Consider the following 14,176-nt stretch of genomic DNA (forward strand, 5'->3'; position numbering starts at 1 on the left):
TTTCTGGGATTTTTTTTGCTTTTTTTTTTTTTTTGAGACAGGGCCTCACTGTCACCCAAGCTGGAGTGCAGTGGCATGATCTCGGCTCACTGCAGCCTCGACCTCCTGGGCTCAAGTGATCCTCCCACCTCAGCCTCCTGAGTAGCTGGGACTACTGGCATGCACCACCATGTGGCTAATTTTTTGTATTCTTTGTAGAGATGGGGTCTTGCCATGTTGCCCAGGCTGGTCTCGAACTCCTGGACTCAAGCAATTCGGCCTCCCAAAGTGCTGGGATTACAGGTGTGAGCCACCACATCCAGCCTGAAGTACCTGTTTAACTGTGTTTATTCTTAACTACCTTAGAGTTGATGAAATAGTTAACAAAGTCCTTGGAAAAGATAAGATTCCCAAAAGTATGAATTCGCATAATTTTTTATTTCTGTGGAACTCTTACAAACAAATCGCTCCTTATTGTCTTGAAGTATCTTTTTCAAACATTATCTTTTAAAAAATTCCCTTCATAGAACATTATACAACCAGAAACCTGCAGTTTTAAGAGAAGTATCCCCAGGGATTCAGTGCAGGTGCTCTAATGCAGGGGTTCATTCCACATTTTGAGAAACTCTGCTTTACAATGCACAGAGCAGAGCCAGAGAGAGAAACTCCCTGATTCACTTATTATAACTGACAAAGGGACCAGGCTCCCGAGTGAAGAATGGAGCAATCCTCCAACATCTATTCAGGTATTTAAGAGCTGAGAGGAGAAAGCAGAAAATTATAAAATCAAAATGGACTACTATGAGGATCCTGATACTATGGCAAGGAAATGGCAATTTTATGGCATGGACATACACCAGTTCCTCCTACATGGTTTTCAAAAGAGTTTGTGGGCCAGGCACGGTGGCTCACACCTGTAATCCCAGCACTTTGGGAGGCCAAGGCAGGCAGATCACAAAGTGAGGAGATCGAGACCATCCTGGCTAACATGGTGAAACCCCGTCTCTACTAAAAATACAAAAAATTAGCCGGGTATGGTGGCAGGTGCCTGTAGTTCCAGCTACAGGCTGGGAGGCTGAGGCAGAAGAATGGCATGAACCCAGGAGGCGGAGCTTGCAGTGAGCTGAGATCTCGCCACTGCACTCCAACCTGGGCGACAGAGAGAGACTCCGTCTCAGAAAAACAAACAAACAAAAGAGTTTGTAGAGTTTTGTTTTGTTTTGGTTTTCCTTTTACAGAGATCCACATCACATCATATAATGGAAGAGACTGAAGACATTAATTGTGAGCAGTCATTGTTGCAGAAATTCCTATTCCCCAAGTAGAGGATAGTTGTATGTCATTTAAATATTACATACCCTAACGAAGTACAATGTGTTAAGCTTCAGAGCTTAAAACATAGTAACTGATTATGTGTTTTTAGATTAGTACAATTTTTTATTTTTCTATTTTTATTTTTTTTGAGACAGAGTCTTGCTCTGTGGCTCAGGCTGGAGTGCAGTGGCGTGATCTCGGCTCACTGCAACCTCTCCACCTCCCGGGTTCAAGTGATTCTCCTGCCTCAGCCTCCTGAGTAGCTGGGATTACAGGCATGCACCACCACGCCCGGCTAATTTTTTGGATTTTTAGTAGAGATGGGGCTTCACCGTGTTGGTCAGGCTGGTCTCGAACTCCTGACCTCAGGTGATCCACCCACTTCAGCCTCCCAAAGTGGTGGGATTACAGGCATAAGCCACCGTACCTGGCCTAAGTATGATTTTTTAAAACTAGCTGTCATTCAAATTTAAATGAACTTTGATCTTCTGGACACAAAGACTTTTTTTTCCTTTTTCTGGACAGTTTGACTGTATATGACCTTAATATTCGAAGCAGTCAGAAAGATATCCTAACTAGAAAGTACCATCCACCTCTACTGTTGCTGCTTCTTCCTAGAATGTCCTAGCATTGCCATAAAGTCCCATATCAATATTTACTTATTCTCCAGCCATGCAGATTATAGCCACCACCACCTTTCCCTTGCCACATAGCTGCTGCAAGATATCCGGCTCATACCTGCTGTTTACAGACAGATTTCCCATCCAACAGAATCCTGTTGCTCTAAGCAACACTATTAGCCTAACAGAAACAGCCATTCTCTTTCTAAGTAACCTTTGAATCTTACTGAGCTTCACACTATTGTGCACCCTGGTCCAGAGATTCGGATTTGACATTTGAGGCTAACTGTGACTATTGCTAATGAAACCAAAATAATCTCTATAAAAGCAGCAACTCTCAAACCTAATCAAAGCTCAAACCTAAAGCATCAGTTTCTAAGAGAGGTCTACCCTGGTTCCTCCTACCATCTTTCTCGCAGTGCCTGTTGAGTTTCTGTTTCTTTGTTTTGAGACAGGGTCTCGTTCTGTTGCCCAGGCTAGAGTGCAGCAGCGCGATAAAAGCTCACTGTAGGCTCGACATAACTGGGCTCAAATGATCCTTCCTCCTCAGCTTCCCAAGTAGCTGGGACTACAGGTGTGCATCAACACGTCCAGCTAATTTTTTTTATTTTTGTAGAGATGAGGGTCTCACTATGTTGCCCAAGCTGGTCTCGAACTCCTGGACTCAAACAATCTTCTCACCTTGGCCTCCCAAAGTGCTGGGATTACAAGAGTGAGCCATGGCGCCTGGCCCTTTTTTTTTTTTTTTTTTAACCTTTTCTTCAGAGTTTTGATAAGGGTTTTTAAATTATTTACATATGTGTGTATTAGTAACTGTTCTCTACTTGTTTGGAAGCTCCATGAGGATAAAGATTTTATTCTTTTATTTATCACTATATTGATAATGCTTAGCACAGCACCTGCATATCATACATATGAAAGAAATGGTTCCTAAGTGATGGAAACAATTCAAGGTATTAAAGGTGCAAACTGGTTACTACCATCACTACATGCACCTTCAGTCTGGTCTGGCATTTGAGGGCCACTTGTTCTTCCTTTTCTTTTCTTTGCCCGTCGTCATGCTGTTGGGAAAGCAAAAACAATACTAATTCCATATGAAGTTCTGCTTTATGGCATGTAGGCTTATCATCTGCAAGCAGCACCATGCAGACTATAAAAGTGTCAATATTATCTTGAGTATCTCTTTGGGTCTGCAGAGTCATTGGGCACATGAAAGCCTCTGGGTGCTTGCTTTCAAGGACTTCTGAAATGGTAGGAGTCAGTTAGACCGAAAAAAAAAATCCTCGCAGTTGAGAATTACATATAATTCCCATGTTCTAAGGCATATCAGAGTAACATATGCTGAATAAAACCAGACACTCTGATTCACTCTTTTGATGACAGAAAAGGACTGGACACCACTAATCTAATAGAAGCATCTAAATGGTTTTGCAATTAAGTAACACTATGTCCTTGTGAATATCTCTCGGCAGTCCACCTGCTTGATCACAGCCAGAGTTCTAATCTATGCATGAGTCATTCACTCATTCATCCGGTCAGCAATATTTACTAAGCAACATCGTACCAGGTCCCGTTCTAGGTACTTAGGATCTAGCAATACACAATATAGACAAAATTTCTCAGGGAGCTTCTAGTATTCGGAAAATAAATGTACAGTATATAAAATATGGAAAACAGCTGGGCACAGTGGCATCCATCTGCAGTCCCAGCTATTTGGGTGGCTGAGGCAGGAGGATCACTTAAGCCCAGGCATTCAAGTCCAGCGTGGGCAGCACAGTGAGACCCCCATCTCTAAAAAAGAAAGAAAATACTAAAAACACCTAGGAAGAAAAGAAGAAGTTAGAGTATCCCATGAGTTGGGGGGTGGTGTTGTGGTCAGGAAGTCCTCACTGAGACAACTTAAGTCAAGGCTGAAAAGAGAGGCGGGAATGAGCTATGCTGATTCCTGGTGGGGAAAGCAATCCAGACAGTCGCACCTCAAGGTCAAAGTCCCTGAGACAGAAAAGAGGTTAGTAGGTTCAAAGAACAGCAAGGAGGACAGAGCAGAGAGTGGAGTCAATAAAGAGAGGAGTAGAAGGAGATGATGTCAGAGAATGGAAGGAAACAGTAAGAGAAAGTACAAGGCCAGCAGGCCCTCTAACATTTTAGCTTCAACTCAGAGAGAGATAGAAGGTTCTCCACACAGGAATAACACAGTTGCTTTCTGCTTTAGCAGGATAACTGACTGCTGCAGAAAGAATACCAGGAAAATGGCTGGACACCAGAACTTCCTTTAGTACTTGCTACACTGGAAATAGTACAGGTTGGGTCCTACACTGCAACCTAAAAGGATGTAGGATCATGTTGATTAATCTGCCAAAGGATTTGATCTGGTATCTTCCATCAATGGAGCACATAATTGCTGTTTTCTCATCTTTCTTCTTTTGAAGAAGTATATCGAAAACAGGATTCAGGGGACAGACAGATCTGATTCCAAATCTCATCTTGCACCACTTATGGGATAGGAAGCACGGTACATATTAGGTTTTCCCCTTAAAATAAATAAATATATGATTAACATACTACCTGTGAAGCATAGGGCCTGGCAGTGTGTGCAAGTGACAAATAAAGAATGGCTATTACCATTGTTGTTATTATAGAAGACTCAAGGCTTTGTCAAACACATGTTATAAAAGGTCAATGAAGACAGTAGCATCTTCCTAATTTACTAATCTCAATTGCCAAACCAGCCACAGGAAGTACCCTCTTCAAATACTGGGGACTTTTTTGAAAGCTAATGTAAGTCTAAATACTCATATTTCATCAGACTATTACTTCATAAGATTTAGTAAGGATGGCAGTAACTCCTAAGATGATCAGAGAAGAGTGTCAGCTATGGACTTAGAACTCCATTATTCCTAAAGATAAAACGCTGTTCAATTCAAGCCCTATGCCAGAGATGACATAAAAATTCCTGGATAACTGTTTTGTTTATTTTTTTAAATAAATTCTCTGCCGGCAAAACTTTTTTTTAGTAAAATTTTCTTTAGTTCTTATTAGCAACATTCTCTTTACAGAAATGAAGTATATTTTTTAAAAATCTTGAAAACCAAATGTTTTATTTGACATTTTATGATCTTTTCAAAAACCCATTCTCATCCGTCATTTTCTGTTTATAAAAGCAAGTACCTCTGGCTGCCTACCCAACATCCCCTCTCCATTGAACATTTGCCAGCAAAGGCCCAAATCAGTTAGGGCACCCATCCCCTCACGTGCATCAAGGGATGGTGGCCCTGCCCTCAGTTCAGACTTGAATCTTGAATCCTGAATTGGACCTTTGCTGCAAGTCCAAATTCCCTAGTGACTGAACTGAGCCTGTGAAGCAGTTCTGACTGTGAGACTCTGGGAAGAACTGATATTGGAGGTGGCCATGTGATATTGGGAACCTGTTAGAAGGGCTTTGGGGAAGTTTTCCTTGCTCCCAAGAAGAAAACACTGCAAGAGAGAGACCTTTTTGTCTCTAGTCTGGCTGCATATGGCTGTGGAGTTGGAAGCCCTGTGGTGGGCTTGCTAAGGGCCTAAGGCAACAGAATCCCAAAGAGGCTGCAGCCAGGGCCCTGAGCTGACATCTGGAGCCTTCCCTACCACTGGACTGCTCCATACATGAAGGAATGCATTTTCTTCTTGCTGAAACCAATTAGAATTGGGTGTTTCTGCTACTAGCAGCCTGCTGAAACACTGTTTCATAGATGATTATTAATTTTATTTTAATCTAGTATTACAGCTAAAAATTTATTTTGATAAATGACATCACATTTGCACAAATGAATAAACAGATGACCTTTCCCCTTTTATTTACTCCTTTTCATCATAAGTGTAATATATACTCCCTTCTGAAAAATCACTTTTAAATTTCATAAATGAACTGACTAAAGTCTGAGATTTCCAAAAACTAGTATCTTCATTTTTATTAAACTTACATCTACTCTGGTTTGGCAGTTATTTACAAAAGCTAAAGAAAACTCCATGACTACATAAGCCCATAGTATTCTGATAAGAAGAAGGTTGGAAAGATTTATTGCAACCTCTGAGCTGTGCTTTCATTCTGTAGGTATTCAGTGCTTCATGGAATTGGAGGATTCTTGTTGAAAATTGATCTTTCATTTTATTATTTCTTTAATTTTTTAGAGACATGCTCTCACTCTGTCGCCCAGGCTGGAGTGCGGTGGCACAACAACAGCAACCTTGAACTCCTGGGTTCAATCTTCCTGCCTTAGCCTCCTAAGTAGCTGGGCCACCAAATGAGCATGCCATTATGGCCCATTAATTTTTAAAACTTTTTTTGTAGAGACAGGTCTCACTATGTTGCCTGGAGGAGTCCTGAACTCCTTAGCTCAAGTGATCCTCATGCCTCAGCCTCTCCAAGTGCTGGGATTACAGGCATGAGCCACAACATCCAACCTCTTTTAAGCCTTTTCCAGAGTTCTTGTCAAAGGCTCCAGGTTTTTCACACTTTACCCTCCATTAGTATCTCAAGAACCCTGTGGGGTGGATATGTGTGCATATTTGAATATATGTATGTGTATACATACATGTATGTGAATCTAATGTTTTATCAGAGACAATAGCATAAGTATAAAAGGGTGTTGGAATCGAAAATTTGGCCTAACCATTTCATTAGACTGCTTTCCTACAAAATGGTTCCATGAAAGTAGAGTGTAGTTATGGTAAGCCAATAAGCAGCAATTTCTCCCTCTCAGCAAACAAGGAGATGTTTATTTGCCTGCCCTCTCATACACACATGACCTAAGAATGCATTCCTTGTGTAACTCTGTGTTGACCTTATTTATACATACAAAAGAAAATCTCTACTGGAGTCACTTATCTCAATGCCAAATAAAATTCCCTCGAAATGTATTTAATAGGGTCACATTAACTTCGGATTTCAAGGCGACCTATATACTCCAACTAGAGCAATTGCTTTCAAGTATGCATGACAGAAGGTGCACAAAGTGAAACAATAAACCTTAGTGACAAAACTGTTCCTATACCAGTTTGAGCGTATTTGCCATTTACAATTGACATATCATTTGTTCACTCAGAGAATCCTTCAAAGCAAAGCAGGTGAGTTTAAAAGGAATTTAGATGTTCAGACGGCTCGTGTGGTAACTTCAAACTAAACTGATCCAACACTATCAGTTGACCTTTCCGCTTTATTAGTGTCCTTTCAGTGATGTTCTTCACCTTAGCACACAGAATGTATTTAAGAGATAGAAACCACCGTGGAATGGCCACAAATACCAGAAAAGGCCTAATGTTGGTCACATTTCAACAATAAATATCACAGTCCTTAATTAGAACCAGTATGCTAACCCACACCAGGAAACAGGAAGACTATGAGATTGTCTTTTCTAATATTCTACCTCCACATCTCCACGGTCCTGCTCACTCCCTTTTCAACTCCTTTCAGTATTCCCCTCCCTCCTTCTTAAAAATCTTTTTTTAATTTCAATAGTTTTGGGGGTACAGATGGTTTGTGGTGATGTAGGTAAGTTCTTTAGAGGTGATTTCTGAGATTTTGGTGCACCCATCACCCAAGCAGTGTACACCATACCCAAAATGCAGTCTTTTATCCCTCACCCCCGTCCCATGCTTCCCTCCAAGTCCCCTAAGTCCATTATATAATTCTTATGTCTTTGTATCCTCACAGCTTAGTTCCCACTTAAAAGTGAGAACATATGATATTTAGTTTTCCATTCCTGAGTTACTTCACTTAGAATAATGGCCTCCAGCTCCATCCAAGTTGCTGCAAAGGCCATTACTTTGTTCCATTTTATGGCAGAGTAGTATTCCACGGTGTATATATGCCACATTTTCTTTATCCACTTGTTAGCTAATGGGCATCAAGGCTGGTTCCATATTTTTGCAATTGCAAATTGTGCGGCTATAAACATGCATGTGCATGCATCTTTTTGATACAGTGACTTCTCTTCCTCTGGGTAGACACCCAGTAGTGTGACTGCTGGATCGAATGGTAGTTCTAGTTTTAGTTCTCTACGAAATCTCCATACTGTTTTCCATAGTGGTTGTACTAGTTCACCTTCCCACCAGCAGTGTTTAAGAGTGTTCCCTCTTGTTTTACCTCTCTCTTCGCATTTTTCTGTCATTTCCCTGTAAGTGGAACCATGCAAGAAACATTTAAAATTGGCTAGTCAATTACCTTAATTTCCATAACAGAAAAGTTTTCGATTCAACTTTTGGCATTTACATCACTTGCAAGTTAACCGTAGACTGGAAAGATTAAAGTCACCAAATGTTATAATGCCTTATATGCAGGATTTTTATTCTGAAAAGGATGAACACAAAACAGTGAAATTTATTTTTTTAATTTTTTAAACCTTCTTGGACTTTTGAGAAACAGAAGGACAGGGATCTCTCTAAAGACCCAAAAGTATAAAAAAAAAATTTTCTCAAAAATAAAGACAGAAAATTCTTGATCCAAGTAATCTCTATAAAAGGTATGAAATAACTTAGTTTTTCTACATAATTTCTGAAAAGCTAGCAGATTTGAAACAAAAGAGGAATGATGTCCAGGCATGGTGGCTCACGCCTGTAATCCTAGCACTTTGGGAGGCTGAAGGCGGGTGGATCACCTGAGGTCAAGAGTTTGAGACCAGCCTGGCCAACATGACAAAACCCCTTCTCTACTAAAAATACAAAAATTAGCCAAGGGTGGTGGTACACGCCAGTAATCCCAGCTACTTGGGAGGCTGAGGAAGAAGAATTGCTCAAACCTGGGAGGTGGAGGTTGCAGTGAGCCGAGATGACGCCACTATTCTCCAGCCTGCACAATAGCAGCAAGACTCCATCTCAAAAAAAAAAAAAAAAAAAAAAAGGAAAGATGCAGATTTTAGGAGGAATTAATTTTTATTATTTTTCTATTCTAATATCAGAACACTCCCTATCCTCTACAAAACACATTCCAATATTGTTAGCTAAAATATCTATCTTAATGGTAACCTTATATATAAAACACAGTGCCTTTGTTTTGGATTAGAAACTAATTAAATTCAGTGCAAGTCAACTTCATTCAGCTCTAAATAGGCTCTAAAGGTCTAAACCACAAAATTTATGGTATGCCTTCTCTCTAATGGAGAAATATGCTTTGGTATTCAATTTTTTAATTAGCTGTCAGAAAATATTAACAGTTGATATATAATATATATAGACTATATCAGATATTTCAGCATTTGTCTTCAGTATAAGCAAAGCAAAGCAAACAAATGGAATATAAACACATTATTGATTTATGTGTACTGACCTAAGGAGAAAAAAGAATATAAAAGTGCAGATAGGCCAGGCGCGGTGGCTCACGACTGTAATCCCAACATCTTGGGAGGCTGAGGCAGGCAGATCATGAGGTCAGAAGTTCAAGACCAGCCTGGTCAACAATGGTGAAACCCTGTCTCTACCAAAAATACAAAAAAAAATTAGCCAGGCGTGGTGACACGTGCCTGTAATCCCAGCTACTCCGGAGGCTGAGGCAGGAGAATTGCTTAAACCCGGGAGGCAGAGGTTTCAGTGAGCCAAGATCGGGCCACTGCACTCCAGCCTGGGCAACAGAGCAAGACTCCATCTCAGGGGAAGAAAAAAAAAAGGTGCAGCTAAATTATAATTTATTATAAAGGTACTCATAATATTGCTTGAAATCTTCCAAAAGGAAAAATAAAAAATGACATTTCAAGACTACTTTAAATATATGAACATATAACTGTAAAATATCATTTTGAAATGATTTATAGCTAAAATAGGTAATAAAATCATGTTTTAACTAGTCAGGTATAAAAAAATCTACAGCAAAATCCTTAAGAAATGAAAAACCATTTCAGAATTTTCCCTTACTGAAGCTGCTTTGTAAACCCAAATATATTGAGGGGCTTTGGGTTTTTTGTTTGTCTGTTTGTTTCTGAGACAGGGTCTTACTCTGTTGCCCAGGCTGGAGTGTAGTGGCACGATCATAGCTCACTGCAGCTTTGATCTCCTGGGTTCAAGTGATCCTCCCACCTCAGCCTCCAGAGTAGCTGGGACTACAGGTGCACCATCACCATGCCCAGCTAATTTTTTTTGCCAAGCTAATTCTTTTAAAATGTTTTGTGGAGATGGGGTGTCGCTATGTTGTCCAGGCTGCTCTCTAACTCTTGGGCTCAAGTGATCCTCCCAACTTGGCCTCCCGAAGTGCTGGGATAACGAGCGTGAGCCACCTCATCTAGCCACGTGTGTTTTAAACAAACAAGATATATCTATAGTTATTTTTTGATACCAGGAATATGTGAATGTTCTTTAATTAGCCCTATCGTTCTATTTGCTTTATGAATCTGTTACTATTCCTTCAGAACTTCGTGGTACACTTTATCCATCCTTCCTACTGGGTTACTAGTATCTCAGATTCATCCATTTCATGGTGTGTTACTGGTTTCCGGCAGCCATATTAATTTAACTTTCAGCAACTCCTACTGCTGTATTCACTTACGATCCACCTCAATCACTAACAACGCTCCACACTCAAAGGTCTTCTTTCTCCCTGTGCTTAATATGAACCAATTTTCCCTTCCTATCTAGCGTGAGTTACTTCTATGTTTTGCTGCCTCTGAGCTTTTTATTTCATTCGCCCTGTTAAAAATAATTAGTTACCTCCTATAAAGCCTAAACCTCTACTTGAAAATTCAAAACATTCCTATATTATAAGTCTTTATTAGCAGCTTTTTTGTTCTAGGCCTAAATATGGGCCATATATGACTAATGCTAGGATTAGCTTAAGTTTCTCCACTTTCTACGTAGATATTCTAACATCTTAATAATAAAAAGTGTCACTTGGGTTGGTAAGCACCTACCTATCGAGAATATCCATTTTAGACTTTACAAAGTGAGAAATAACCTAGTGAATTAAGTCACTGATATATGGGCTATGTGTGCTATAGCAGCTCATATTACCCTATTACAATGTTCTAAAATTGAAGTTAACATTATCATAATCCTTACCATGTGCCAAACAAATTCTAAGTACTCTACATACTCTACATATATGAATGTATGAGATAGCACTATTATTAATAATACCCCCATTTACAGATGAAGAAATTGGGGCAAAGAGAAGCCTTGCAGCCTCAAAGATGCTACAGCTATTAAATGGCAAACTCACATTCAAACTTTGGTTCTATGACTGTAAGGTCCACACTCTTAACCACTGTCTTACACTACTTCTCTTAATTTTTACAATCCAAAGAGTATTAATGACCAAAAATTACAATTGGTACAACTGGGGGTAGAGGTGAGGAAAGAGGATGAGGAAAGGCATCAAAAAAAATCTTCAGCAATTCAGGGTAGAATATTAAGGTGAGAGGGTGAGGACAGAAGCTTATTAACATATATATATTTTTTTCTTCCAGACAGGGTGTCCTGTTGCCCAGGCTTGAGTGCAGTGGTGGGATCATAGCTCACTGCAGCCTCAAACTCCTGGACTCAAGTGACCCTTCCACCTTAGCCTCCCATGTAGCTGGGAGCTAACTACTCGGCTAATTTTTTTTTAAACTTTTTGTAGAAATGGGGTCTCACTATGTTGCCTAGGCTGGTCTCAAACTCCTGGCTCAAGCAATCTTCCCATCTCAGCCTCCCAAGGTGCTGGGATTACAAGCATGACCACGCCTGACCCAACATAACATTCTTATATAAAGGTCTAAACTTGTCAGGCTACAGAGAATTTTCATTTTTAGAATTCATTAGACACTTCAGTTTCATAAAATGAAAATTTGTTTTCATTTAGAAGACACAACTTGATAAATTAAATTTCCTGGAAGTAAAAAACTAAGGAATACATGAAGCCAAGTCTTTGCCATACACTCTATTTGCACATAGAAAGAAGACTGCGTATAGAAAGAACTTACTTATAAAGGAGGGGTGTCCCCTTATTCACTTCTAGCAATTCCTCTATCACCACAGAATCAGGAACCCATACAAAACGGCACCATTCAGAGGAGCAGAGTACACAGGGCTTGGGAGGCTGCAGAACTGCCAATGGTCAGGACAGGAAAGCTCCTCAACATACACCTAAAAATGCTTTGCTGTCCCCAGGACCACTTTCTACCTACTTATCTTGAATTAACTGAGGCTAGAGGTGGCTTAGAGCTTTATTTTATTTAATTTCATCTTTTGATGAGTTTAAAACTTGATGGGAGTGTAGTATAAGCAAAAATGCACTGTTTTTCACTACAAACTTGATGACAAGCACAAATATTGTCACTGAAGTCATTTATACCCAGCTATCAAAAATATGCAATTGGCTAGGCACGGTGGCTCACGTCTGTAATCCCAGCACTTTGGGAGGCCAAGGCGGGCAGATCACGAGGTCAGGAATTCGAGACCAGCCTGATCAACATGGTGAAACCCTATCCCTACAAAAAATACAGAAATTAGCCAGGCATGGTGGCACAGGCCTGTAATCCCACGTACTCAGGAGGCTGAGGCAGAATAATCATTTGAACCCAGGAGGTGGAACTTGCAATGAGCTGAGATTGCGCCACTGCATTCCAGCCCGGACAACAGAGCGAGACTCCGTCTCAAAAAAAAAAAAAAAGAAAAAAAGAAAGAAAAAAAAATGCAATAGTCAGACAAATTAAGATTTTAAGATGTCTTTTTCTTTGCTTACACACATAAAATTTAATTTTGTAACCCTTGTATTTCACAGGATCCAGGCTGAAGTCTACACTGTTCTGATCTCATTAAACTAGCAAATAAGCAGTATCTGCCACAATTGTTACTGGTTCTTCCCTTCTACGGACATTAGTCAGTCATACATAGCATTAAAGATCAACAACAGCTAGCTTTTACTGAGTATTTACTACTCCTAGGCCCTGTGCAAAATATTCACTATGTATTATCTCATTTATTCTTTGTAACAATCACTGTGATTTATCTCCCATTTTACAGATAAGGCAGCTGAGCTTGGAAAGTGACTTTTATCTTTTATCACAGAGAAAACAATGTTGAAGTCAAGATTCAAACCCAGGCTAGGTGATGCGCACACCCATAGCTTTAGCCATCATACTTCATTCATCCTAAAATGTCATTTGTGAGCTGCCCCAGCAAGCATTTTAACAGTAACATGGAGGTAACTTCTATGAGTATCCTCAAGGCCTCCATATTTTACAGTCACCCTTTTCTATAAAATGTCAATTAGAAAGCCTTCAGCCCCCTCCTACATTCAATCAGCATGCCTGCCCTCCCACCCACTCTCATATCTCCAGAGATTTTTCAGGGCTTAACTGCTGCTCTGTGACCTCCAGCTCCAATTTCCTCTGCCATCGAATTCTCTGTCTCCAATTGCTTCTTGCTTTCTACCTGATGCTGCTGTGCTTTTTCCCCATCAGGGCTTGGTATCTGCACCTTAGCAGGTAAGCTACAGGTGCAAGTAAAGTCAGGTACAGGTGCCAATAAGTCAGGTGAGGTGCTCAGAACGGGATCCCCTTCCTGTGGTCAAGAGCCACGCCAGCCTGATTCTCTGTACAAGGGCCCCAAGCAGGAGGCTGCTCCGCCACATCAATAAATGTAGGACCTGAAGAAGCAGTCTGCAGCTCAAGGCTGGAATTGGCCTAGATCCTCCCTGGAGACCCAGATTCCCAGTGTAATCGTTCCAAGCCATTAATCACAGGCACCCGGAGGGCAAGGGCAGTCCCTAGGCACCACTGTGTCTCATCCCAAAGGGCATCTCAAGAGAGTTTTGCAGAGTTTCATGTAAATGATCATTACACTACTAATAAATATGGTTAGTGACTTCATCAGAAAGAGGATGAGCCACATCAGGTGCCTTGGGCCAAGGAGCTGGCGGAAAGAAAGAACTGCTATATTTCCTTAACTGAAGGCACTGACAACAGACAGCAGAATCAATTCACCAACTGCTCTCTCTCCTCCTCCTTTCTTCCCCACCTCTCATACACACACACACACACACACACGCACGCGCACGTACACAACACGCTGGCGAGGGCCCAGGACCAGAGCACCAAGCCCTCCAATGCCCATATGCAGGAAGGGCAGGGTCAAGCTGCTTGGCTTCCTGTTGAAGTCCGCCTCAGGCGTTCCCACTAACTGACCAGGATACACTCACAGTTCACCCGCAAGAGCAGACAACAAATGAGGAGACATAGGGCAACGGCACCTCTCATGCTGCCTTTTTTGTCTGCAGCATTTTTAAAAATGTTATTTATATGATACCTACTTTTTCAAACAGA

At 40.7% G+C, this 14,176-nt stretch overlaps 1 protein-coding gene and 1 long non-coding RNA gene across 4 annotated transcripts in view; both read right to left on the bottom strand.

Moving 5' to 3' along the window:
* GNAQ (G protein subunit alpha q) overlaps positions 1 to 14,176 on the bottom strand; it is a 308,682-nt gene that overhangs the window by 261,113 nt on the left and 33,393 nt on the right. The window lies entirely within an intron of this gene.
* Positions 1 to 14,176, bottom strand: part of LOC129047879 (uncharacterized) — a 31,551-nt gene continuing 17,375 nt past the window's right edge. The window contains exons 2-3 of one of the 2 annotated variants that reach the window (XR_010136524.1): positions 8,113 to 14,176; positions 1 to 2,974 (exon numbers count right to left, since the gene is read on the bottom strand). The exon at positions 8,113 to 14,176 is cut by the window's right edge and continues 15,800 nt beyond it. This is a non-coding gene — a long non-coding RNA (uncharacterized LOC129047879). The other variant, XR_008509739.2, reaches the window with a different exon arrangement.

The sequence above is a fragment of the Pongo abelii genome, chromosome 13, assembly GCF_028885655.2.
Source record: "Pongo abelii isolate AG06213 chromosome 13, NHGRI_mPonAbe1-v2.0_pri, whole genome shotgun sequence".
NCBI classification, from domain to species: Eukaryota; Metazoa; Chordata; class Mammalia; order Primates; family Hominidae; genus Pongo; species Pongo abelii.